Source organism: Papio anubis, chromosome 7, assembly GCF_008728515.1.
Source record: "Papio anubis isolate 15944 chromosome 7, Panubis1.0, whole genome shotgun sequence".
NCBI classification, from domain to species: Eukaryota; Metazoa; Chordata; class Mammalia; order Primates; family Cercopithecidae; genus Papio; species Papio anubis.
This window is the reverse complement of record NC_044982.1, coordinates 121,723,273-121,748,265: the sequence shown is the minus strand read 5'-3', so window position 1 is coordinate 121,748,265 and position 24,993 is coordinate 121,723,273. Positions and strand designations below refer to the sequence as shown.

At 41.3% G+C, this 24,993-nt stretch overlaps 1 protein-coding gene and 1 pseudogene across 7 annotated transcripts in view; both read left to right on the top strand.

The window, feature by feature from the left end:
* The window catches only part of IQCH (IQ motif containing H), a 257,954-nt gene that overhangs the window by 189,500 nt on the left and 43,461 nt on the right, over window positions 1-24,993 (top strand). The window lies entirely within an intron of this gene.
* Window positions 10,322-10,995, top strand: LOC110743695 (annotated as a pseudogene). Its single transcript, XR_002523087.2, has one exon. The product of XR_002523087.2 is annotated as a signal recognition particle 14 kDa protein-like (transcript).

The window sequence follows — 24,993 nt, the reverse complement described above, 5'->3', positions numbered from 1 at the left end:
AACTGAGACCGAGACACTGCACTCCAGCCTGGTGACAGAGCGAGACTCCATCTCAAAAGAGAGAGAGAGAGAGAGAGAGAGCGCCAGGGGGATCATAGAGAAAGATTTGAAGATGCTGTGCTGCTGGCCTTGAAAACAGAGGAAGGGACCATGAGCCAATGAAGGCACACAGCCTCTAGAAGCCAGAAAAGGCAAGGAAACAAATTCTCCTCTAGAGTCTCCAGGAGGAACAAAGCCCTGCCCACATCTTGATTTTTAGCCCAGTAAGACTTCTGACCCACAGAACTGTAAAATAATAAATCTGTGTTGTTTTAAGCCATTGTTTTAAGCCAGTGCCTCAAGGACAGCAATTTGTTGCAGCAGCAACAGGATACTAATATAGAGGGTGGTTGCTATTTTGTTCTTTGTGTTTTCTGCAAAAGTAAACATGTATTATAGTGCAGGCTCAGTGGCTCATGTGTGTAAATCCAGCACTTTGGGAGGCTGCGATGGGAGGATCACTTGAGTTTAGGAGTTTGAGATCAACATAGGCAACATAGCAAAACCCCTGTCTCTACAAAAAAAAAATTAAGTTAGCTCGGCATGATGGTGTGCACCTATAGTCCCAGCTACTCAGGAGGCTGAGGTAGGAGTATCATTTGAGCCTGGGAGATTGAGGCTGCAGTGAGCCATGATTATGCAACTGCACTCCAGCTTGAGCAACAGAACGAGACCCTGTCTCAAAAAAATAAAAAGTAAATGTATTATATTTCTAATCAGAAAAAAATGCATGAAAAACAATAATAAAAATTTGTATAGAATGTTATTGTTTGCAAAGCACTTTCACATACATGATCTTACTCACATACACACAGCTCTTACAGTAGACACGGGAAGCAGAAAACTGAGGTGACTGCATCCATTTCAAATTCATGCCCACTAGCCCCAGCTGGGCCCCATAATTTACCATACTGACACGGGAGGGGCTAAGGGGACTGGCGGCCAAGGCAAAATAGGTAAAATGACAGCAATGCCTCAAGGACAGTCCCACGATTGTGAATCAATTCCAGATAAGAAAGCAGAGAATCCTTTCTAGACTTAAGGAGATGAGAATGAGGTTCTAGCAGAATAGAAGAACAGTTTTGGAAATGTAGGACTTAAATATTGGAAGCATCAAGTAGAACATGGGGTCATTTTGTAATCAAGGGAGAAGGGGCCGGTTCCTGGGAAATGGAGATGGTGGAGCATGGTCTAAGACTACTCCTGCCAGTGGATTTAGGTCCAGGGTTTTGGTACCCTAGAAATGGGGAAATTCCAGGCCTTCAGAGATGGCTTGCAGAGTACATAGCACTTCAGAACACACAGAGCTACAAGGCAACCATGTTGGAGATCCGGCCTTCTCACATAAGGATGATATTATGTAAAGGGATCCAAGCAGTAAACAAATAGCAGCAAAAGCTATTTCCAAATCCTGATGGGTCCTGGAGCCAGGGCCAATGATAAACAGTATCTAGTAGTAAGGGAGGAGACCACGCCTCATATTGTCTTATGCCCAATTTCTGCCTCCAAAGAAAGAAAAAGTCAAAATTAAAAGGCAGAAATGAAATCCACAAGCAGACAGCCCGGCGCCACATCCTAGGCCTGGTAGTTAAAGATCGACCCCTGACCTAATCGGTTATGTTATCTATAGATTACAGACCTTGTATAGAAAAGCACTGTGAAAATCCCTATCCTGTTTGTTCTGATCTAATTACTGGTGTATTCAGCCTCCAGTCACGTACCCCCTGCTTGCTCAATCGATCACGACCCTCTCACACACCCTTAGAGTTGTGAGCCCTTAAAAGGGGCAGAAATTGCTCACTCGGAGAGCTTGGCTCTTGAGACAGGAGTCTTGCCAATGCTCCCCTGCCGAATAAACCCCTTCCTTCTTTAACTTGGTGTCTGAGGATTTTGTCTGTGGCTTATCCTGCTACAGTAGGTTCTAGGAGGAACATGAAGTACCTACTAAAGGCTTTAAGCTGAGGAGGATGACATGTTCATTGAAAAACACCTTCGGAGGACCTACTTTGGCTTCCTTTTAGGTGCTATGGAAATAAACAAGACATCTTCTGTATCATGACAAAGTTTATTTCATATCCATCATCCCATTTTATTTGCTATACATGCACACAACTGTTTTATACTTGTATTGATTCATAGGTATAAATATTGTCTCCATGAGATTTTTTTAATCCTTTAGAAAATGTACTAGGCCTTTAATTTTTTTTACCTCTTCATGATGTCTAACACATTGATGGTCATATTTGGCCAGTCACCTGACTGTTATTTGTTATTTATGGACTTTTGGAACTTCCAGATGATCCAGATCTTTTGCAGTTAATTACTCACTTTGGGGAAACTCTAAATAAAACAAGTGTTTATTGAGCATCTATTATGTATAAGCCCTTATGCTAGGTGCTAGAGAAGCTACAAAGATGCAAAAGACATGGAAGTGCCTGCCCTTAGGGAGTTCACATTCTAGTTGGGAAGATAGGCTTGAAAAATGAGTAGCAAGGAAAGGCTTAAGTGACAACTACGTAGAACAATAGAAGAGACATCACAAAGGTAATGTCAGTTTAACAGCCAAATGATTTTTCTGCATGCATTCAGACAAGAGAAAGATCCTTTCTTTTGGGAGCAATCAAGAAAGGTTTTACAGAGAAGGTGGGATTTGAGCGAAAGATAATTAGGATATGAGGAGGGTACGAAAGAGTATATTCCAAGTGAGAAACAGGCTCACTTGGTGAGAAAGAGTGGTGGGAAAAAGCACAGAACACATATGGATAAAAATGATGATCTAAGTCTTACAAATATCATGTTGGATTCACCTCATATAAATATACATTTATATAGCAATTCTCCCATTCCTGTTCCTCATAATAAGTCTCTAAACAAATAGGTTGGCAAAGATGCACTATATGAAAATTCCCAAATTAAAAAATTCTTTCAGAACAAGATCATGTCCTGCATTTGCAGGGACATGGACATAGCTGGAGGTCATTATCCTTAGTAAACTAACGCAGGAACAGACAACCAAATACCACATGTTCCCACTTATAAGTGGGAGCTAAATGATGAGAATATAGGGACACATAGAGGGGAACACCACGCACTGAGGCCTATCAAAGGGTGGAGGCTGGGAGGAGGAAGAGGATCAGGAAAAATACTGGGTACTAGGCTTAATACCTGGGTGATGCAATAATCTGTACAACAAACCCTCATGACACAAGTTTACCTATGTAACAAACATGCACATGTACCCTGAACTTAAAAGTTAAAAAAAAAAAAACACACATACTGTTCTTTATATTTCACAGGAAATTGAATATATATAAGGTTCACTAATTATCATAGAATTCAGTTGAACATTTCCTACCGATATCAATAGTTTTTCAGATTGTAGCCTCTTGTTTCTTGAGGGGAATGGTGATCTGGCTTTTACCAAATAAAAGCTTCAGTTGATGGAAAAAGGAAAAAAAAATTCTTTTAGCCTGCATATCAAGACCCATCTCTAAAATTAAAAATAAAAAATTAGCTGAGCATGGTGGCACACATCTGTTATCCTACCTACATGGAGGGCTGAGGCAGGAGGATCACTTAAGCTCAGGAGTTGGAGGCTGCAATGAGCTAGGATCACACCACTGCACTCCAGCCTGGATGACAGAGCAAGACCCTGTCTCAAAAATAAATTAATTCTTATTTTAGATAACTGTGAACTTTGAAACAATAATCTTTATTATGAGCATTGAAAGGTATTACTTTTTTTAAAAAGGAAATGAAAGAAAATCCAATCTTTAAGAAGAATTGATATGAAAAACAGCTACTGGAGAGTAGTAATGGCCCTTCCAAAACGTAAGGTTAGCTACAGAAAGGAAACAAGACTTGTCACAAAGTACAAATTGTGAGGAAAGACGACAATGGAGGCCCTGATATATACCAGAGTATATCCCATAAACTCTGAAAACGATTTCGAAGAGTTTCTAAATACAGAATATCAGCCTAGAATAAAAAAAATCTGAAAATATTTTCATTGCAATGGCAATGGGTTTTGGCCCCAGTCTTTCCACTAACTAGTGTGATACTGTAGACAATTCACTTGACCTCTGGGAGCCTTGTTTTTTTGTTATCAACTGGTAAATTCCTGCCCTCCTCCTCCTAGTATGTTCTGATCGGCTGAGCAGATATAAGGTGCTGTTCTTATTAAATCAAATGGCATAACCACATGTAAAACTGTCACAGGAGCCCTCAGCAGGTTCTCAAACTGTGAGTCGAATCAGAATTGAATTAGCATTATTTTTAAAAGTCACTGAGCATTATCATCATCTCAAAGTGATATATAAGCATCAAAAATGAATACATTTATTTCAGAGAATGGAAAAACCAAAGTCTACAGAAATATCATAATTCCTTCTTGTTCACTGCTATATACCCAGCACCTAGCACCCTGTCTAGCATATAATAGATGTTCAATAAATATTTATTAAATGAATGAATGAATACTTCTCTGAGTCCCCCTCTAGTACTCTCATTTGCAAGATCTCCCTATTTCTGTTTTCAGGATATACAAGGTATTCACCGAGGGAGCTCAGTGAGATTTACTTTTTCTCTTTAGGGAAGGTATTTTATTTATATGGAAGAAGGCTAACAGAGTATATCTAAATTAAAATTTTATAGGCCTTTGGTATAAACAGAAGTACCTATTATTCAGTGTTTTAAAGTGCTATAGTGGGCAGATTGTTAATCACAAGTTAATATCTAGTGAAGGGAATATACATCCCAAAGGACTTTGAAGCATTAAAGTAAAAGACCTTCTCCCTTTAAAAGGTCTGCATCTTTGTGTCAGTGAAAGAGACCTATAATATGGAAGTAATAGTAATGATGATGGCAATGTTGATGACTTCTACAATAAGCACATGGGCAATGATGACAAATTTTTCCAGTGAAAATTACAATTCTGTTTCTTAACACTGATAGTGCAGATAAACTAGTGGCCAACTTTGCTATGTATATATTACCATTTGTGATTGTCTGTAAATGTTTGGTTAACGCCCCTTACACTGTAAACCTTGATATTGAGAAATATTGAACCCAAGCCTAAACATCAGCTCTTGGGTAGAATTTTGGTTGATCTACATATAACGGACCTAGTTCCTCTGTTTACATCAGCTGTGCCCCCAAGCCTTCTTCAAAAGATGCCCATTCTCACCATGGAGCTCTTTGCTTCCTTTCAAATGAAACCAAGACACCTCTCTGGACTCAGGGATCTTTTAACTTGAATCACAAGAAACATGGCCAGGGCGAGGAAAATCTGGACACTCACACTGCACCCTGCTGTCTCCAGCAGGTACTTAAACATTTCTGCAGGACTCAGGAGGGCAGGAGGTAGGAAAAAAGGAAAAGGCTCCCTACTATTGCCAAGAAAGACCGTAAGATTCTTCACCGATGAGCATTTATAGCTTGCCCCAGCATCCCAAAACAAAGCTGAAAGTTGTTCCTACTTCCAGCTATCACCTGTGGTCAAGACTTTTTATGTGATAAATTTTCTCTTGCAAAATTGTCCTTCTCTAATCCCAGCTTTATTGAGGTATAACTAACCCAAAAAAGTACTTTTATTTAAGGTGTACAACATGATATTTCAATATACACATACCTTGTGAAATGATTACCACAATCAACCTTATTAACATATCCATCATCTCACTTGGATACGTGTGTGTGTGGGGGGGGGGGGGGGGGGGCAGAACTTAAGATCTACTCTCTTAGCAAATTTCAGGTACATAACATGTAGTTATTAACTATAGTCACCATGCTATATGTTAGGTCTCCAGAATTCATTCATCTTATAACTGAAGATTTGTACCCTTTAACCAGCATCCTCCCATTTCCCCAACTTCCAACCCCTGACAATCACTTATCTACTTTCCATTGCTATAAATTTGACTTTTTGGATTCCACATGTAAGTGAGATCATGCAGTATTTGTCTTTCTGTGTCTGGCTTATTTCACTTAGCATACTATCCTCCAGGTTCATCCATATTGTCATGAATGACAGAATTTCCTTCTTTTTTTAAGGCTAAATAATATTCCAATGTGTATATACATGTATACATATATACACACACCACAATTGCTTCATCCTTTCACCTGTCATCAGCTGACACTTAGGTTGTTTCCACGTCTTGGCTATTATGAATAATGCTGCAATGAACACGGTGATGCAGATATCTCTTCAAGATTTTATTTTCTTTGGCTATGCACTCAGAAGTGGGATTGATGGATCATATGGTAGTTCTGTATTTGTAAGTTTTTGAGGAACCTCCATACAGTTTTCCACAGTGGCTGTACTAATTTACACTCCCACTATAAAGTGGGAGTGTATAAGGGTTCCCTTTCTCCGCATTCTCACCAACACTTATCTTTTGTCTTTTTTTTTTTTTTTTTTTTTTTGAGGCAGAGTCTCGCTCTGTCACCCAGGTTGGAGTGCAGTGGTGCGACCTCGGTTCACTGCAACCTCTGCCTCCAGGGTTCAATGATTCTCCTGCCTCTGCCTCCTGAGTAGCTGGGACTACAGGCGCCCACCACCATGCCCGGCTAATTTTTGTATTTGTAGTAGAGATGGGTTTTCACCATGTTAGCCAGGCTGGTCTCGAACTGTCCTCGTGATCCGCCCGTGTTGGCCTCCCAAAGTGCTGGGATTACAGGCGTGAGCCACCGCGCCCAGCCTTCTTTTGTCTTTTTGATAATAGCCATCTGAAGAGGTGTGAAGTGATATCTCACTGTGGGTTTGATTTGCATTTCTCTGATAATCAGTGATGCAGAGCACCTTTCATATACCTGTTGGCCATTTGTATGTCTTTTTAAAAAAGTATATTCAGGTGGGGTGTGTAATGCCTGTAATCCCAGCACCTCAGGAGGCCGAGGTGGGCAGATCACTTGAGGCCAGAAGTTTGAGACCAGCCTGGCCAACACAGTGAAACGCTGTCTCTATTAAAAATAGAAAAAAATTGTCAGGTGTGGTGGTGCAAGCCCGTAATCCCAGTTACTGGGGAGGCTAAGGCACGAGAATTGCTTGAACCAGGGAGGCAGAGGTTGCAGTGAACCAAGACTGTGCCACTGCACTCTAGCCTTAGTGAGACTGTCTCAAAAAAATAAAAGTTGGCTGGGCGTGGTGGCTCACGCCTGTAATCCCAGCACTTTGGGAGGCTGAGGTGGGTGGATCACTTGAGATCAGGAGTTCAGGATCAGCCTGGCCAACATCGTGAAACCCGTCTCTACTAAAAATACAAAAATTAGTCAGGCATGGTGGTGCACACCTGTAATCCCAGCTACTTGGAGGATGAGGCACAAGAATCTCTTGAACCCAGGAGGCAGAGGTTGCAGTGAACCAAGATGGCATCACTGCACTCCAACCTGGGTGACAGAGCAAGACCTGTCTAAAAAAAAAAAAAAAATCTACTCAGATCCTTTGCTCATTTTTTAATCAGGTTATTTGGGGGTCTTTGCTATTGAGTTGTAAGAGTTCTGCAAAATTATCCTTAATATTCATTTTAACTTAATTTTACCTGTAATGTAAATGTTGGGGTGGAAAAGTACATTTGCTTTAGGCCTTACCTATTTCTTAAGACAATCCTGAATCACCCCCTCCCGGCACATGGCACCACTGGTTGCTTCTTTCATTGATCATGTCCACAAGACTCTCCAGAACACATAAGCTTGGTGGCTTCATATTCAATAAATGCATTATTGAGACCCGCTGAAGGAAGCAGACTGCTCCTGCAGGACTCAGGAGACACCCCAAATACTGTGAGTGCCCCAGTTGCAGAAGTAGGAAAGGGAGATCCCCCCTCTCTCGAACACACACACCCACACTGGAGAAGCTGAAGGTCTATTTGCTGGGAAGTTTCTCACTTTACCTGGAGCTGAGTCAATTTAGAGAGCCAAGGGAAATATAGGGGTAGAGGAAGAAGCAGAAAGGCCCTAGGAGCTCACTGCATCCCCTAGCAGCCCATTTCTGCCTGGCATCACAGGGATCCATCAGTAGGGCAGCCAGAGGAGCAGGGGGTAAATCTCCACAGGGAGAAGGAACTCTCGAGCCGAAGTTTATAACAACTTGAATGGGGTGAGAAGCCTCCTGGCGAGAACTCAGGGGAGGGCACAAATCCGGTGTGCAGACTCCATAGGCAGGGGAAGAACCAAGCCCTTTTCTTTCTAGCCTGGGACAAGTTTTCAAGCCCGTCTTGCCCTCTGCCTGGAAACAGACTCGGGGCTATTGTGGAGAGGCATGGTGGGAGTGAGACCAGCCCTTTGGTTTACATGGGAGCTGGGTGAGGCCTGTGACTGCTGGCTTTTCCCCCAACTTCCCTGACAACCTGCATGACTCAGCAGAGACAGCCATAATCCTCCTAGGTACACAACTCCAGTGACCTGGGAACCTCACCCTCATCCCCTACAACAGCCGCAGCAAGACCTGCCCAAGGAGAGTCTGAGCTCAGACACGCGTAGCCCCACCCCCACCTGATGGTCCTTCCCTATCCACCCTGGTAGCAGAAGTCAAAGGGCATATAATCTTGGGAGTTCTAGGGTCCCACCCACCACCGTCCCTCTCCACACTACTATAGCTGATGCTTTCTGGAAAGCGCTGCCTCCTGGCAGGCGGCCAACCAGCACAAAAATAGAGCATTAAACTACCAAAGCTAAGAACCCTTATGGAATGCATTGCATCCCTCGCCACCTCCACTGGAACAGGCACTGGTATCCACTGCTGAGAAACCCACAGATGGTTCACATCACAGGACTCTATGCAGACAACCCCCAGTACCAATCCAGAGCCAGGCAGACTTGGTGGATGGCTAGACCCAGAAGAGACAACAATCACTGCATTTCAGCTCACAGGAAGTCACATTCGTAGGAAAAGGGGGAAAGTACTACATCAAGGGAACATTCGGGACAAAAGAATCTGAACAACAGCCTGCAGCCCTAGACCTTCCCTCTGACAGATCCTACCCAAATGAGAAAGAACCAGAAAACCAACCCTGGTAATATGACAAAACAAGGCTCTTCAACACCCCCCAAAAAATCACACTAATTCACCAGCAATGGATCCAAACCAAGAAATCCCTGATTTACATGAAAAAGAATTCAGGACGTTAGTTATTAAGCTAATCAGTGAGGAGGGACCAGAGAGAATCAAAGCCCAATGCAAGGAAATCCAAAAAATGATACAAGAAGTGAAGGGAGAAATATGCAAGGACATAGATGGCTTAAAGAAAGAAAATCAAAAATTCAGGAAACATTGGACACACTTTTAGAAATGCAAAATGCTCTGGAAAGTCTCAGCAATAGAATTGAACAAGTAGAAGAAAGAAATTCAGAGCTTGAAGACAAGGTCTTTGAATTAACCCAATCCAACAAAGACAAAGAAAAAAGAAAAAGAAAATATGAACAAAGCCTCCAAAAAGTCTGGGATTATGTTAAATGACCAAACCTGAGAATAATCAGTGTTCCTGAGGAAGAAGAGAATTCTAAAAGCTTGGAAAACATATTTGGAGAATAATTGAGGAAAATTTCCCCGGCCTTGTGAGAGACCTAGACATTCAAATACAAGAAGCAGAAAGAACACCTGGAAAATTTATTGCAAAAAGATCTTTACCTAGGCACATTGTCATCAGGTTAGCCAAAGTTAAGACGAAGGAAAGAATCTTAAGAGCTGTGAGAGAGAAGCACCAGGTAACCTATAAAGGAAAACCTATCAGGCTAACAGCAGATTTCTCAGCAGAAACCCTACAAGCTAGAAGGGATTGGGGACCTATCTTCAGCCTCCTCAAACAAAACAATTATCAGCCAAGAATTTTGTATCCAGTGAAACTAAGCATCATATGTGAAGGAAAGATATAGTCGTTTTCAGACAAACAAATGTTGAGAGAATTCGCCATTACCAAGCCACCATTACAAGAACTACTAAAAGGAGCTCTAAATCTTGAGTCAAATCCTAGAAACACATCAAAACAAAACAGAACCTCTGTAAAGCATACATCACACAGGACCTATAAAACAAAAACACAAATTAAAGAGCAAAAACAAAATCAAAGTACACAGGTAACAAAGAGCAGGATGAATGCAACTGTACCTCATATTTCAATACTAACATTGAATGTAAATGGCTTAAATGCTCCACTTAAGAGATACAGAACTGAAGAATGGATAAGAACTCACCAACCAACTATCTACTCCTTCAGGAGACACCTAACACATAAAGACTCACATAAACTTAAAGTAAAGGGGTGAAAAAGGCATTTCAGCTCTCACTGCTAGGGGCTTCAGCGGAGGGAGTGGAGCGAAGCGTCGCCGCGATGGTGTTGTTGGAGAGCGAGCAGTTCCTGACGGAGCTGACCAGACTTTTCCAGAAGTGCCGGATGTCGGGCAGCGTCTATATCACCTTGAAGAAGTGTGAGCTCCAAGGAAGTGAATAAATTTCAGATGGCTTATTCAAACCTACTGAGAGCTAACATGGATGGGCTGAAGAAGAGAGACAAAAAGAACAAAACTAAGAAGACCAAAGCAGCAGCGGCGGCAGCAGCAGCGGCAGTAGCAGCAGCAGCAGCACCTGCCGCAGCAGCAACAGCAGCAACACCAGCAACACCAGCAGCAACAGCAGCAACAGCAGCACAGTAAAGGGCACAAATTTCCTGCTTTCACCAATTAACCACTGAATTGCTATTTTTTCTGTTTGGCCACATAGCTAGGTTTCTGGTTCCCCCACAGTAGGTGTTTTCACATAAGATTAGGGTCCTGTTGGAAAGAACAGTTGCAGTGTTTATAGGGTAGTTGTGGTAAGAATTTAGTTTATTTTGCATTTGGCTAATTGGTCTGTGTTGCATGGTTATATTCTCCTGGATTATAGATTAAGTCTCTGTAGACATCTCTGTGAAGAGCAAGCTATCATTAAACATGTCTGTTTATCAAAAAAAAAAAAAAAAAGAAAAAGGCATTTCATGCAACTGGACACCAAAAGTGAGCAGGGGTAGCTATTCTTATATCAGACAAAACAAACTTTAAAGCAACAGCAGTTAAGAGACAAAGAGGAGCATTATATAATGGTAAAGGACCTTGTCCAACAGGAAAATATCACAATCGTAACACTGCAGCTCCCAAATTTCTAAAACAATTACTAATAGACCAAAGAAATGAGATAGACAGCAAAGCAGTAAGAGTGGGGGACTTCAATACTCCACTGACACCACTAGACAGGTCATCAAGACAGAAAGTCAACAAGGAAATAATGGATTTAAACTATATCTTGGAACAAATGAACATAACAGATACATACAGAACACTTCATCCAACAACCACAGAATACACATTCTATTCAACAGCGCATGGAACTTTCTCCAAGATAGACCATATGATAGGCCATAAAACGAGCCTCAATCAATTTAAGAAAATTGAAATTATATCAAGCACTCTCTCAGACCACAGTGGAATAAAACTGGAAATCAACTCCAAAAGGAACCTGCAAAACCATGCAAATACATGGAAATTAAATAACCTGCTCCTGATGAATGAGCACTGGGTCAAAACAAAATCAAGATGGAAATTAAACAATTATTTGAACTGAATGACAATAATAACACAACCTATCAAAACCTCTGGGATACAGCAAAGGTGATGCTAAGAGGAAAGTTCATAGCCCTAAATGCCCACCTCAACGAGACCGAAAGAGCACAAACTGACATTCTAAGGTCACACCTCAAGGAACTAGAGAAACAAGAAAGGAAATTACCCAGCAGAAGAAAGGAAATTACCAAGATCAGAGCAGAACTAAATTGAACTGAAACAAACAATTACAGGCTCACGCCTGTAATCCCAGCACTTTGGAAGGCCGAGGCGGGCAGATCACCTGAGATCAGGAGTTTGAGACCAGCCTGACCAACATGGAGAAACACTGTCTTTACTAAAAATACAAAAAATTAGCTGGGCATGACGGTGCATGCCTGTAGTCCCAGCTACTTGGGAGTCTGAGGCAGAAGAATCACTTGAACCCGGGAGGCAGAGGTTGCAGTGAGCCAAGATCACGCCATTGCACTCCATCGTGGGCAACAAGAGCAAGACTCCGTCTCAAAAAAAAAAAAAAAAAATACAAACAATAAATGAAACTAAAAGCTGCTTCTTTGAAAAGATAAAGAAAATTGATAGACCATTAGCAAGATTAACCAAGAAAAGAAGAGAGAAAATCCAAATAACCTCACTGAGAAATGCAACAGGAGATATTACAACGGACACCACTGAAATACAAAAGATCATTGAAGGCTACTATGAACACCTTAATGCACATAAACTAGAAAACCTAGAAGAGATGGATAAATTCCTGGAAAAATACTACCCTCCTAGCTTAAATCAGGAAGAATTAGATACCCTGAACAGACCAATAACAAGCAAAGAGATTGAAATGGTACTTTAAAAGTTACCAACAAAAAAAGTCCAAGACCAGATGTATTCACAGCAGAGTTGTACCAGACATTCAAAGAAGAATTGGTACCAATCCTTTTGACACTATTCCACAAGATAGAGAAAGAAGAAACCCTCCCTGATTCATTTTGTGAAGTCAGCATTGCCCTAATACCAAAACCAGGAAACCGATATCCTTGATGAACATTGATGCTAAAATCTTTAACAAAATACTAGCTAACCAAATCCAACAACATATCCAAAAGATAATCCACCATGATCAAGTGGGTTTTATACCAGGGATGCAAGGATGGTTTAACATACGCGAGTCAATAAATGTGATACATCACATAAACAGAATTAAAAACAAAAGTCACATGATCATCTCAATAGATGCAGAAAAAGCATTCGACAAAATCAAGCATTCCTTTATGATTAAAACTCTCAGCAAAATCGGCATACAATGGACATACCTTAATGTAATAAAAGCCATCTATGACAAACCCACAGCCAACATAATACTGAATGGGGAAAAGTTGAAAGCATTCCCTCTGAGAACTGAACAAGACAAGGATGCCCACTCTCACCACTCCTCTTTAACATAGTACTGGAAGTCCTAGCCAGAGCAATCATAGTGAGCCATCAGACAAGAGAAAGAAATAATGAGCCTCCAAATTGGTAAAAAGGAAGTCAAACTGTCACTGTTTGTTGACGATACAATCATTTACCTTGAAAACCCTAAGGACTCCTCCAGAAAGCTCCTAGAACTGATAAAAGAATTCAGCAAAGTTTCCAGATACAAGATTAATGTACACAAATCAGTAGTTCTTCTATATACCAACAGCAACCAAGTGGAAAATCAAATTAAGAACTCAACCCCTTTTGCAATAGCTGCAAAAAAAAAAAAAAAAAAAGAATACTTAGGAATATACCTAACCAAGGAGTCAAAAGACCTCTACAAGGAAAACTACAAAATACTGCTGAAAGAAATCACACACGACACAAACAAATGGAAACACATCCCATGCTCATGGATGGGTAGAATCAATATTGTGAAAATGACCATACTGCCAAAAGCAATCTACAAATTCAATGCAATCCCCATCAAAATACCACCATCCTTCATCACAGAATTAGAAGAAACAATTCTAAAATTCATATGGAACCAAAAATTAGCCCAGAGAGCCAAAGCAAAACTAAGCAAAAAGAACAAATCTGGAGGCATCACACTACCTGATTTCAAATTATACTATAAGGCCATAGTCACCAAAGCAGCATGGTACTGGTATAAAAATAAGCACATAGACCACTGGAACTAAATAGAGAACCAAGAAATAAACCCAAATACTTACAGCCAACTAATCTTTGACAAAGCAAACAAAAACATAAAGTGGGAAATGACACCCTTTTCAATAAATGGTGCTGGGATAATTGGCTAGCCATAATTAGGAGAATGAAACTGGATCCTCATCTCTCACCTTATACAAAAATCAACTCAAGATAGATTAAGGACTTAAACCTTAGACCTGAAACTATAAAAATTCTAGAAGATAACACTGGAAAAATCCTTGTAGACATTGGCTTAGGCAAGGATTTCATGACCAAGAACCTGAAAGCAAATGCAATAAAAACAAAGATAACTAGCTGGGGCCTAATTAAACGAAAGGGCATTTGCACAGCAACAGTCAGCAGAGTAAACAGACAACCCACAGAGTGGGAGAAAGTCTTCACAGTCTATACATCTGACAAAGGACTAATATCCAGAATCTACAACAGACTCAAATCAGTAAGAAAAGAAGAATCCCATCAAAAAGTGGGCTACGGACATGAAGTGACAGTTCTCAAAAGAAGATATATAAATGGCCAATAAACATGAAAAAGTCCAGGCATGGTGGCTCACGCCTGTAATCCCAGCACTTCGGGAGGCCGAGGCAGGCAGATCACCTGAGGTCGGGAATTCGAGACCAGTCTGACCAACATAGAGAAATCCCATCTCTACTAAATATACACAATTAGCCAGGCATGGTGGCGCACGCCTGTAATCCCAGCTACTCGGGAGGCTGAGGCAGGAGAATCACTTGAATCCAGGAGGTGGAGGTTGTGGTGAGTCAAGATCACGCCATTGCACTCCAGCCTGGGCAACAGGAGCAAAACTCCATCTACAAAAAAAAAAAAAGAAAAAGAAAAAGTGCTCAACGTCACTAATGATCAGGGAAATGCAAATCAAAACCACAATGCAATATCACCTTACTCCTGCAAGAATGGCCATAATCAAAAAATCAAAAAACAGTAGATGTTGGCATGGATGCGGTGTACAGGGAATGCTTCTACACTGCTGGTGGGAATGTAAACTAGTACAGCCACTATGGAAGACAGTGTGGAGATTCCTTAAAGAACTAAAAGTAGAACTACCATTTGGTCCAGCAGTCCCACTACTGGATATCTACCCAGAGGAAAAGAAGTCATTATTCAAAAGAGATACTTGCACATGCGTATTTATAGCAGCACAATTCACAATTGCAAAATCATGGAACCAACCCAAATGCCCATCAATCAACAAGTGGATAAAGAAACTGTGTGTGTGTGTATATATATATGTATGTATATATATGTGTGTGTGTATATATGTGTGTATATATATGTGTGTGTGTGTATGTGTGTGTATATATATGATGGAATACTATGCAGTCATAAACCGGAATGAATTAACAGCATTTGTAGTGACCTGGATGAAACTGGAGACTGTTATTCTAAGTGAAGTAACTCAGGAATGGAAAACCAGACATCGTATGTTCTCACTGATATGTGAGAGCTAAGCTATGAGGACGCAAAGGCATAAGAATGATACAATGGACTTTGGGGACTTGGGGGAAAGAGCAGTATGGGGGCGAAGGATAAAAGACCACAAATATGGTGCAGTGTATACTGCTCGGGTGATGGGTGCACCAAAATGTCACAAATCACTGCTAAAGAACTTACTCATGTAACCAAATACCACCTGTACCCCAGTAACTTATGGACTAAAATAAAATAAATAAAAGCATTATCATCCTACCTCCTACATATTACCTTCATTCCTACAATTTGCTTTTCCCTTTTTCTCTGCTGATATACAACTTCGCTTCCTTCAAAACATATTTCAAAGTCCAACTCATCATGGATCCCCCTTAAAGTGCCACTTCATCCTCTAGCCCTAGCTCAGATCTGAAGTATAGCATTGATGGCCAGAGTAATTATGAATGATAATACTAACTACTTATTGTATTTTTGTCATGTGCCAAGCACTCTGTTATGTATTTTACATGTAGTAACCCTAATCCTCACATCCTGAGAAGTATTATTATCCCTAATTTACAAACGAGGAAACTGAGACTAGAGTGACATGTTCAAGGCCACATGAACAGCTATTATGTGGCAAATCCAGGGTTCAGACTGTGACTTATTTGGCTGCCACGCCTGTGTTCTTTCTCTCACAACACATACTCACTGTGGTACTGCACTGGATTGATAGTGACTTGCTCTGTAAGTATCCCCCCAACCCACCACTATCACCAAAGAAAACGTATGTTTCTTTTATATGTCCTCAATATGCTTGTTGAATGGAGTTGAACAGCTTAAAGCCAGAAAACACATCTCCTATTTTTTTAATATATTCCATCCTTGTGCTCAGCACATAAGGTAATCATTAAATGTTAATGACTAAGTGAAATGGAATAAAATCAGTGTTGTGGTAGCCATTTTTAAGCTTTAAGAGTTTAAATGTGCAGCCCATAGACAGCACCACAGCTGGGAGTGCCATATTGCCATTAAGCCAGAAGGTGGATTCACGGGATGGAAACATTGAAAACAGACACCACAAGAATGGTTAAGTCAGTTTTCCAAACCACTTTCTACAAGTAGCTACTGCTTTCTCCCCCATAATAATTTCACAATGATTAGCCTGCTAGGTGAGAAATCCCAGGCAAAAACCTCATCTCAGCAGAGTTTAGGGCAACCACTTAAGTATTGGGTCAAGGTGGGAGGTGATGGGGACAACAGGTAGAGTCATTCCCATCTAGCTGGTCAAAAGTGTAAGATAAATGCCATCTAGATATCTATTATGGGATTTATCTTTCAAGATAAATGTCTTTATTCTTACAATTAGCTTGAAAAAATGCAATCTCACATTCCAACACATATGGATATCAAAATGCATACTTGGTGAGGAATGGTGTCTTATGCTACCAATTTCTGCTTCCTTTGCTTTCTTTGCTCATAGCACAAAATTTCAAACTTTTTTGCCAAAACCTTACTATGTAGCTTTTTAACTTAATTAAATATATAGGCAATTACTGACACCATCTGTCTTCATAGAAAAAGAACAAGAAGTGACACAAAAGCCTGGGATTCTGAAGGGGATGTTTAGCAAACAAAACCTTCTAGATTCACTATAGTAATATTTATTTTTAAGAGCCCTTCTGTCATTTTAAATTATTTATGTTTCTTAGAAATAATGAATTTGAATTATACTTGGAAAGTGGTGGCTTTGGTATGATTTTTTTTAAAAAAGGAAATATCAGATAATCCATTGCTTTTTCAGTAAAACAAAAACTTAAACATGTCGTTGAACATCTGTTACTAGTACAGTCTAACACAGCACTTAAAATCCTTTAAAATCCCTGAAAACCTTTATCAAGTTACATGAATCTTTTGCATAAATGGAACTGTTTTAGCAATATGTATATTCCTTTAAACATATATTTTGCTTTCTTAAACATAAGATTCATTGTGTTCCCTATTGTTCTGAGCCCTTATAAATAAATAAATAAATGAAATTGCTTCTCTTCTTAAAGACTTTGTCTTCCCCTGTCATGTTACATTCCTATCCCACCCCAGAGTACCTACCTTATGTCTGTTTTTTTGTTTGTTTGTTTTTGAGACGGAGTCTCACTCTTGTCGCCCAGGCTGGAGTGCTGTGGTACAGTCCCGGCTCACTGCAACCTCTGCCTCCTGGGTTCAAGCAATTTTCCTGCCTCAGCCTCCCGAGTAGCTGGGGTTACAGGCATGTGCCACCACACCAGACTAATTTTTGTATTTTTAGTAGAGACGGGGTTTCACCATGTTGGCAAGGCTGGTCTCGAACTCCTGACCTGGTGATCCACCCGCCTCAGCCTCCCAAAGTGCTGGGATTACAGGCACGAGCCACCACACCTGGCTTGTTTTTTAATCTTTGTAGATGTCTCCACAAATGTCTTAATATGTAAATGCTATTGAAACAACCTACTGGAGTTTGATCCGGTAGTCAGGAACCAATACAAGTCCAAATAATGCAACAAAATTCACCTCCCTTACAGAGGACACAGGTAGGAAATATAAAGAAGAACAGGGAGTTTCCCTGTCATTAGCAGTTACCACCAGGGAGGACAACTGTGTTCCCCTGCAGCTCTTCCCCAGAATTGGAGGGAGCATATTTCAAATGCCATGTGGCAGCAACTAAGTTCCGAAGTCAAATAGAAGTGTGCAGGACACAAGGACATTTCTGAAGAGGCTCAATAGAAAGACATTTCTCAAAGAAATGGCACTGTGAAACTTCCATTCATATGAAAGACTTATGGCATACCAAGGAATATGTTATCCCGGATTTTGAGGGAAAGCACCAATGTATATGTTTTATACTTTTTATTCATTTATTAATGAAAGAAATTTGAAGAACGTCATTTCACAATGATTTTCTACAAATTGCCTCGAAGATTCTGTATTTAATGCTTAGCAGATACAGGTAGAGCTAAAACTAAGAATTTACACTTATCTGCCATGACTCAATAGCGTTCTAGTGTATTCTCCTGAGAGGAAGCTATACATTAAGAAACAGTGCATTGAATTTTAGAAGAGGTAAAGGAAAAGGACGGGGAAAAGAGGAAGGGAGGAAGAAAATACCACCTTTAATGCCATTTCTTTCATTTGCTAGAAAACGAACCCAGGGACAAATGGTATCAGAGGGGGCCTGTTAGTTAAAAGCAGCCTCTGGGGTGAAGCTTAGCAGAGTAGAGGTCTACCATAGCAGCTGAGCCCGGACAGGCCAGCGGGGACTGTAGGACATTTACTCAGGTGGAACTCCAGGGTGCCTTTCAGCTAGCATCTACTCAATTGAAATTTTTCCCAGGGCCCCTAAAGCTCCACCCACATGTTTCTGGAAAGTGCCACAGGACTTTTATTGATCACAGGTAGGAACCTTGGCTTTTTGCCTGTACTGAAGGACCGTATTTCTTTGTCCTCATACAGCTCCTATATCATAGGCTTTCAAAGTGCTTTAGAGACAAATAATGGGAAAGGTGAGACAGAAGGGTGTTAAGTGACTTGCCCAAAGTCCCACAGTAAATCACAAGCCTTCCCTGGCTTCAGAGCTGTCTGGCAATTGGGGAAGCTTCTTGCTGTGGCTGCCAGCATCACAGTGCCCTCTCACATTCTGCCAAACGTTTGTTTCCCTCGCCAGGCCGAGAGCAATCACCAGGGTCAAGCACAGTTGAGAAAACCTGGCCTTTTGGGTTAGGCAAACCTGGATCTTCATCCTTGCCCTGCCACTGAGCTATGGAACTTGGCACGTTTCTTGGGTTCTTTGAGCCTCAATTTTCCCTTCATAAAATGGGAGTATGAATACCTACCTCATAAGGTTGTTCAGAGGATGACAGAAGCAAATACCACAGTGCCTTGCACTTAATAGGCCCTTAACCTACATCAGTGTCCCTTCCTCTTTCCTTTCCCAAGTCTCTCTCCTTGAGTCTGTCCTACATGACAGCTGCAAGGCTGTCATGATAGAAGTAGATATACTTCTGTCGAGAGTGCTGTGCTGGGTGTTGTACAGGATGTAGGTATGAAAAAGATCACTGCTATCCAAAAGGATGTCCTACTCGCCTGACAGGGTGCTGAATCTTTCAAACACCAGAGTCTGTAGGCAACAGTGGCAAAGTCATGGAATCCAGATTCATCTCTCAGATAACTGAATCCAAAAGGTTCCCTTATGATAAGCATGTAGTACCTGGGACTCAACCCTCTACCATCACCAAATTAGTTAGGATGTACTGGATTATTGGGTTAACTTGATGGGGTTGAGGAAGTGTCCCCATGGAGGGCATAGAGCTTGCAGGGAGCCCCACACCATAGAAGGAGTCTAGAGTGCTTGGAGTCCCCTGGGATGAGCAACCGGAGGACAAGAGGAAGGTGGAAACATCTGGGACAAAGCTTTCCTGAGCCACCAGCCTGCTACCTGAGCAGCCCCTTCTCTTCTGGGTTTGACCATGTCCAGCCCCTCTCAGTCCAGGAACTGATACAAAATAAAAGCCTGCTGTGGTGAGTCCAAGCAACAGATTACCTTTTAGAAAAGTGGCACTGTCCTCAGAGTCGAGTCTTTTTGCTGATGGAGCCAGATTTATGCTAATATATATTCTTTCTTCCAGATCATGACTGCTTATAGTGTCCCATATATTAACCCTCACTGGGCATTAGTTTGCTTTCGTGTCTGTAGCAGGTACTTTTTACCCATACCTGGCAAAGCTTTTTAAGGTTTAGACTAATACCTATAATAAACTCAGAAGGCGGTTTGGGAGGTGGTTTATCACAGGCTCCCACACTCAGTCATCATTCTCACACTCAACTATATTCAAACAAGTGGCCGTATACATTGTACAGGTATCCATCCTAAATGTGTGTGTATGTAACAGCTTTAGTGTGATACCATACACTATAAAATTCACACTTTTAAAATATACATTTCAGTGGTTTTTAGTATATTCACAGAGTTGTGCAACCATCACCATTATCTAATTTTACAACATTTTCCTCAACCCCAAAAAAGAATGCTGTATACATTAGAAGTCACTCCTCATACCTCCTTCCCCACAGCCACTGGAAACCATTTTCCATCTCTATGGATTTCCCTATTCTAGACATTTTATATAAATGGGATCATACAATAGGTGGGTTTTTGTGACTGGTTTCTTTCAGGTTCTGTAATGTTTTCAAGCTTCCATCATGTTGTACCACATATCAATGCTTTGTTCCTTTTTATGGTTTAATAATATCCCATTGTATGGCTATACCACATTTTGTTGATTTATTCATCAATGAATGGATATTTGAGTTGTGTCCACTTTTTGACTGTTATGAATAACGTTGCTATGGACATTCATATAAAAGTGTTCGCATAAACATGTGTTTTCCTTTCTCTTGGTTATATACTTAAGAGTAGAACTGATGGGTCAAATGGTAACTCAAAGTTTAACTTTTCAGGAACTGTCAAACTGTTTTCCAAATCAGCTGTACCATTTTGCCACCTCACTAGCAGTATAGAAGGGTCCCGGTTTCTCTATATCTTTGCCAACACTTGTTATTGTCTTTTTATTTCAACCATCCTTGTGGGTATGAAGGAGCATCTCTTATCTGTGTTTTCAAGGAATATTTTCCCCCTTGTGTGATTTGATTGAATCACCCAGCAAAGATTCATTGGGCACTACTTCTATCAGGAGTGCTGCGCTGGGTGTTATACAGGATGTAGGTATGAAAAAGAGAGGTTCTTGCTCTCAGTCTCATTCTCCTCTCTAGGAATTTCCCGAAAGTAAACAAACTTGCCTTGAATTAGAAATCAAGGGCTTTGAACCCTGGTCTGAACTCTACTCCTGACCAAGTCTCTTCCCCTTGTGAGCCCATGCCTAGGGTTTGAGGGGATTGGGCTAGACTAACGCTAAGGCCGTAGCTCAGACAGTCCATATTTCTTGCCTATATATTCTGCAACCAAGGTTGTTCTTTATTTAAAAATTCTGGTTTCCTGGAACTGTCAAGGAAACTGGGAAGGAAAGGGGAACTCTGCAGCCAACTCATTGCACTGATTAGGTCCAATGCCACATGCTCATCCTTACCGAGAGAGGATTTTGCTTTGCACAATGGTCATCAAAGGCGGTTCATAGGAATCTTCCCCAATGGGATCCACAGAACAAGAGCTCTTCTGCTTTGGAAATCCTCACAGAAGCCTTTTGGAGATCATTTGCAGTGACAGTAAAGGAGCACTTCTCAACTAAAAGAATCCTTCACCAGCCCTGCCATTTATAGCATGGAAATTAAAGAGGGAGAATAACTATCTACAGTATGGGATTACTACATTGAATTGCCATGGAAGGCACATATACAATTACTAGTCCTAGAAACCTGAAATAGGTTATAAAAATTGTGTTTTCATGTTTCTTATAAATTAGTGCTTAATGTCAAAAATAAGAAAGTAGCATTCCAAAAATTCATAATAAAAAAGCAAAGAAATGCTTAAAAAGAAATGAATATATTCTGTATCTTTATAAACAATAGCTGGGCCATGGGTCTTGAAAGTAATAGAGGGAACATCATAAATTCATAGAGGCTGCAGAAGAAACTCAAAAAAGGAAGCAGAGAAGGCAAGAGTATATTAAAAGATTTGTGATTTTTTTTTACAAAGGTGAAAAATATAAATACAGTGGCTGCTGATGAAAGTTTAAGTTTCAAGATTTTCCATTTTTAATCCTCAAATTAATTTTAGATATAGTTTCTTCATATCCTGAACGAATTTCCAAAGTCGCAGAGAAACTTCTGGCACTCCGAAGAAATTGATTTAATGCTGGCAATGAAGTATCATAGAAAGAACTAGCCCAGAAGTCAGGAACTTGGGCTTTGATTCTAGTTCCTCCCCTAAATGTGGGACCTGAGAAGTCATTTCACCTCTCAGAGTCCTCACCCATAAGATGAAGAGATGAGAAGGATGGAGGTCATTCTCAGTCGGCCAGAACAGTGCTGGTTAAGACCTCCCTGAGCCCTGAGTATTTTTAGTTTTAGAGATTCCATCCTACATCATATCAAATGTATTACAATCCATTTCATCTATTCCATGAGGATAATCATGGAACATGATTTACACATAACTGTATAAGTGTTGTGTTGTACCTGACTGACATGTTCCATTTTGTTGCTATTTTTAAAACATTGTTATTTTGCAGTTTTCTTTTCATATTTGGGAGCCAGGAATTTTTTTTTTTTTTTTCCAGAATCCAAAAGTTTTGAAGGCCTTTGAAAATCATGGAAGCCTTAGGTACGCCTGGCCCTGAGTGTTAAGTGGCAGGGCACAGATGGTTTGCAGCCTCTTACCCCACCGACTCCAAACACCCCATGAAAGGCAGTGTCCAAGGGGATTGGTACAGAGATGGAAGCTCTGGTTGCTCAAAGATAGTTTCATGGAGCTGCGATTTAAGTCATGCCCAAAAAGATTAGTAGGATTAATAGAGACAGAGGGGAAAGCCTCTATGCTGAACACCACGAGGCTCAATTGCTGACCGGGGTGACTGCCCTGTACAGCGACAACCGCTGTTCTTCACTTCTCCAAGAGACTGGGCTATCCCAGCAGCTGCCACCAGGTGGCAACAAGCCAAGCGGCTGCTCTCCCCTCTGCCTATTGCATTTTAATGTCATGCAAACAACTCTTACCAAATACCATAATCACATTAATATTTTACTAACTGAAAATTCTTATAGTGGGGTGTACCAACTCCTTTAAAATTAAGTATGAGGTGTGTTGTTTACCACAATGGAGAGCTCCATGCTATCTGGAGATTCAGTGATCCAAGTGGGAAAAAAAGATGTCACTTAGTAACTGCCTAAGAAAACATGTTCTCTTTATAATAGCTGGAATTCTGAAGCCTGTACTTAAATAGCATCTGCAAAGAGTTAAATGCGCTCCCTGTCTCTGAGAAGCAGGCAAGAACACAGAAGTCAAGAAGCAAGTGAATTCTTACACCTGCTCCAACTCTGCTCCCAACAGTTAGATGGGGAAGAAGTGGTCAGGACCCAAAACAGATTTATCTCTGCCAGGCCTCTGTAGTAATAGTCTCACACACTATCTCATTTAGCCACTGAATCCACACGTATCCCTCAGGGATAGATCCCATCAGGCCTGTATTAATAGACAAGGAAACAGGCCCAGAGAGGGGAAAGAAGTTGCTTAAGACCACAAGGCCAGCACTCCCAGCGAGGTCCTGTGACTCTGGTCCAGGGCACTCTCTGTCCTGAGAAAGCCATCCACCTCTCCCAAGCCGTGGTCCCCTCCAATCCCATTACTCTCAAGCTACTGTCGTTTCTTTTCCCCTAACAAGCTGCCTCTGTCCTTCTCCACCTTACTGCATCTCCCTAAACGTGATGAGAAGTGGGCTGAGCTGCCTCTGCCTTCTCCCCTGGGGAAGGCCTCAGGTCCTATAGACCTCGCTTCTCACCAACCCAGGAGAATCTTGAGCCCCAGGCCCAGAAGTGAGAGCAGAGAAAAAGCTGCTTCCCTCCCGGGAACTGATTCTGTTTTATCCCTAGAGCCTAGCCATGCACATCCTCCTGATTTTACAGCTGCAAAAGGAGAAAAAGTGCCTGAGATTTCAACCCACTCTCTATAACATGCTTTAACAAAGGCATCTCAAACTTAACACCCCCAAACCTGAAATCTTGATTTTACCTTCCAAGCTATTTCCCTGGCATTCTGCCCCAGTGGGAAATGGTAACACTATTCTTCCATTTTCTTCAGGGTGGAAGTTCTGGAGACACTTTTGGCTCCTTTTTCTCATACTGCACATCCAATCCATCAATAAATCCTTTTGGTTCTACTTTTGAAAAATATCTATAACACAACCACTTCTCCCACCTTCCAGTTACCAGTGCGGTCCAGCCACCATCATCTCTCACCTCAATTACTGCAAGTCTTCCTAACTAGACTTCCTGCTTCCATCCTTGCCCCCTCAGGGCCTCTTGTCACTGCAGTCAGAGTCACATAAGTTAGCTCACATCACTCCTCCACTCATCACTCTCCAGTGCATTCCCAGCCTCCACAGCTGTAAGAAGGAAATAAGCCCTTGGCTGTGTACTTAGCCACATCAGTAAAACACAGGGAACCATGGCCCACCCGTGGCTGTATTCTCTACCAACCAGAGGAGCTGGGCAGGTGACTGAGCACTTGGTTTTACTCTAGAAAAAATCAAGTGGTCCAACGCTGGATTTTCTGTCAGATTGGGGCTGTGAATGCTGTGAACATGGGCAGAGGTGACTCACACATCCCTTGGCCAACCAGCTACTGAACACCGTGGGCCGTGCATCACAGTTCGCGCTGAAGGCCGGATGCCATTTCTGGCGTGGGTGAATTCTCAGTGCTGCATGTCTCAGAGTGGGCTTACTTGGAGGGCCTGTCTTTTAAAAAATTCTCGGCAATATAATAAATATACACAATTCCCTGTTAGCCTCATAGATGCATCTGGAGGCAACAGAGGGAGGATTCACCCAGCCTACTATCCCCAGTGAGTGATTAGTTAAAGAAAGTGTGGCCCAGAGAGGCAACTTCTTTTGGTCACAGATATTTGTCTCAGAACCTGATACCAAAAGCTGGGGCCTTTAGTGGGTCATTTATCCTGTCTGGAATCTCTGGTTCTTCTTACAAAAAGAAAAAGAGGAAGAAGAAGATAAGAAAACTTTGAGATGAGTCTGCAGAGCATCTATGGATTCATAAAG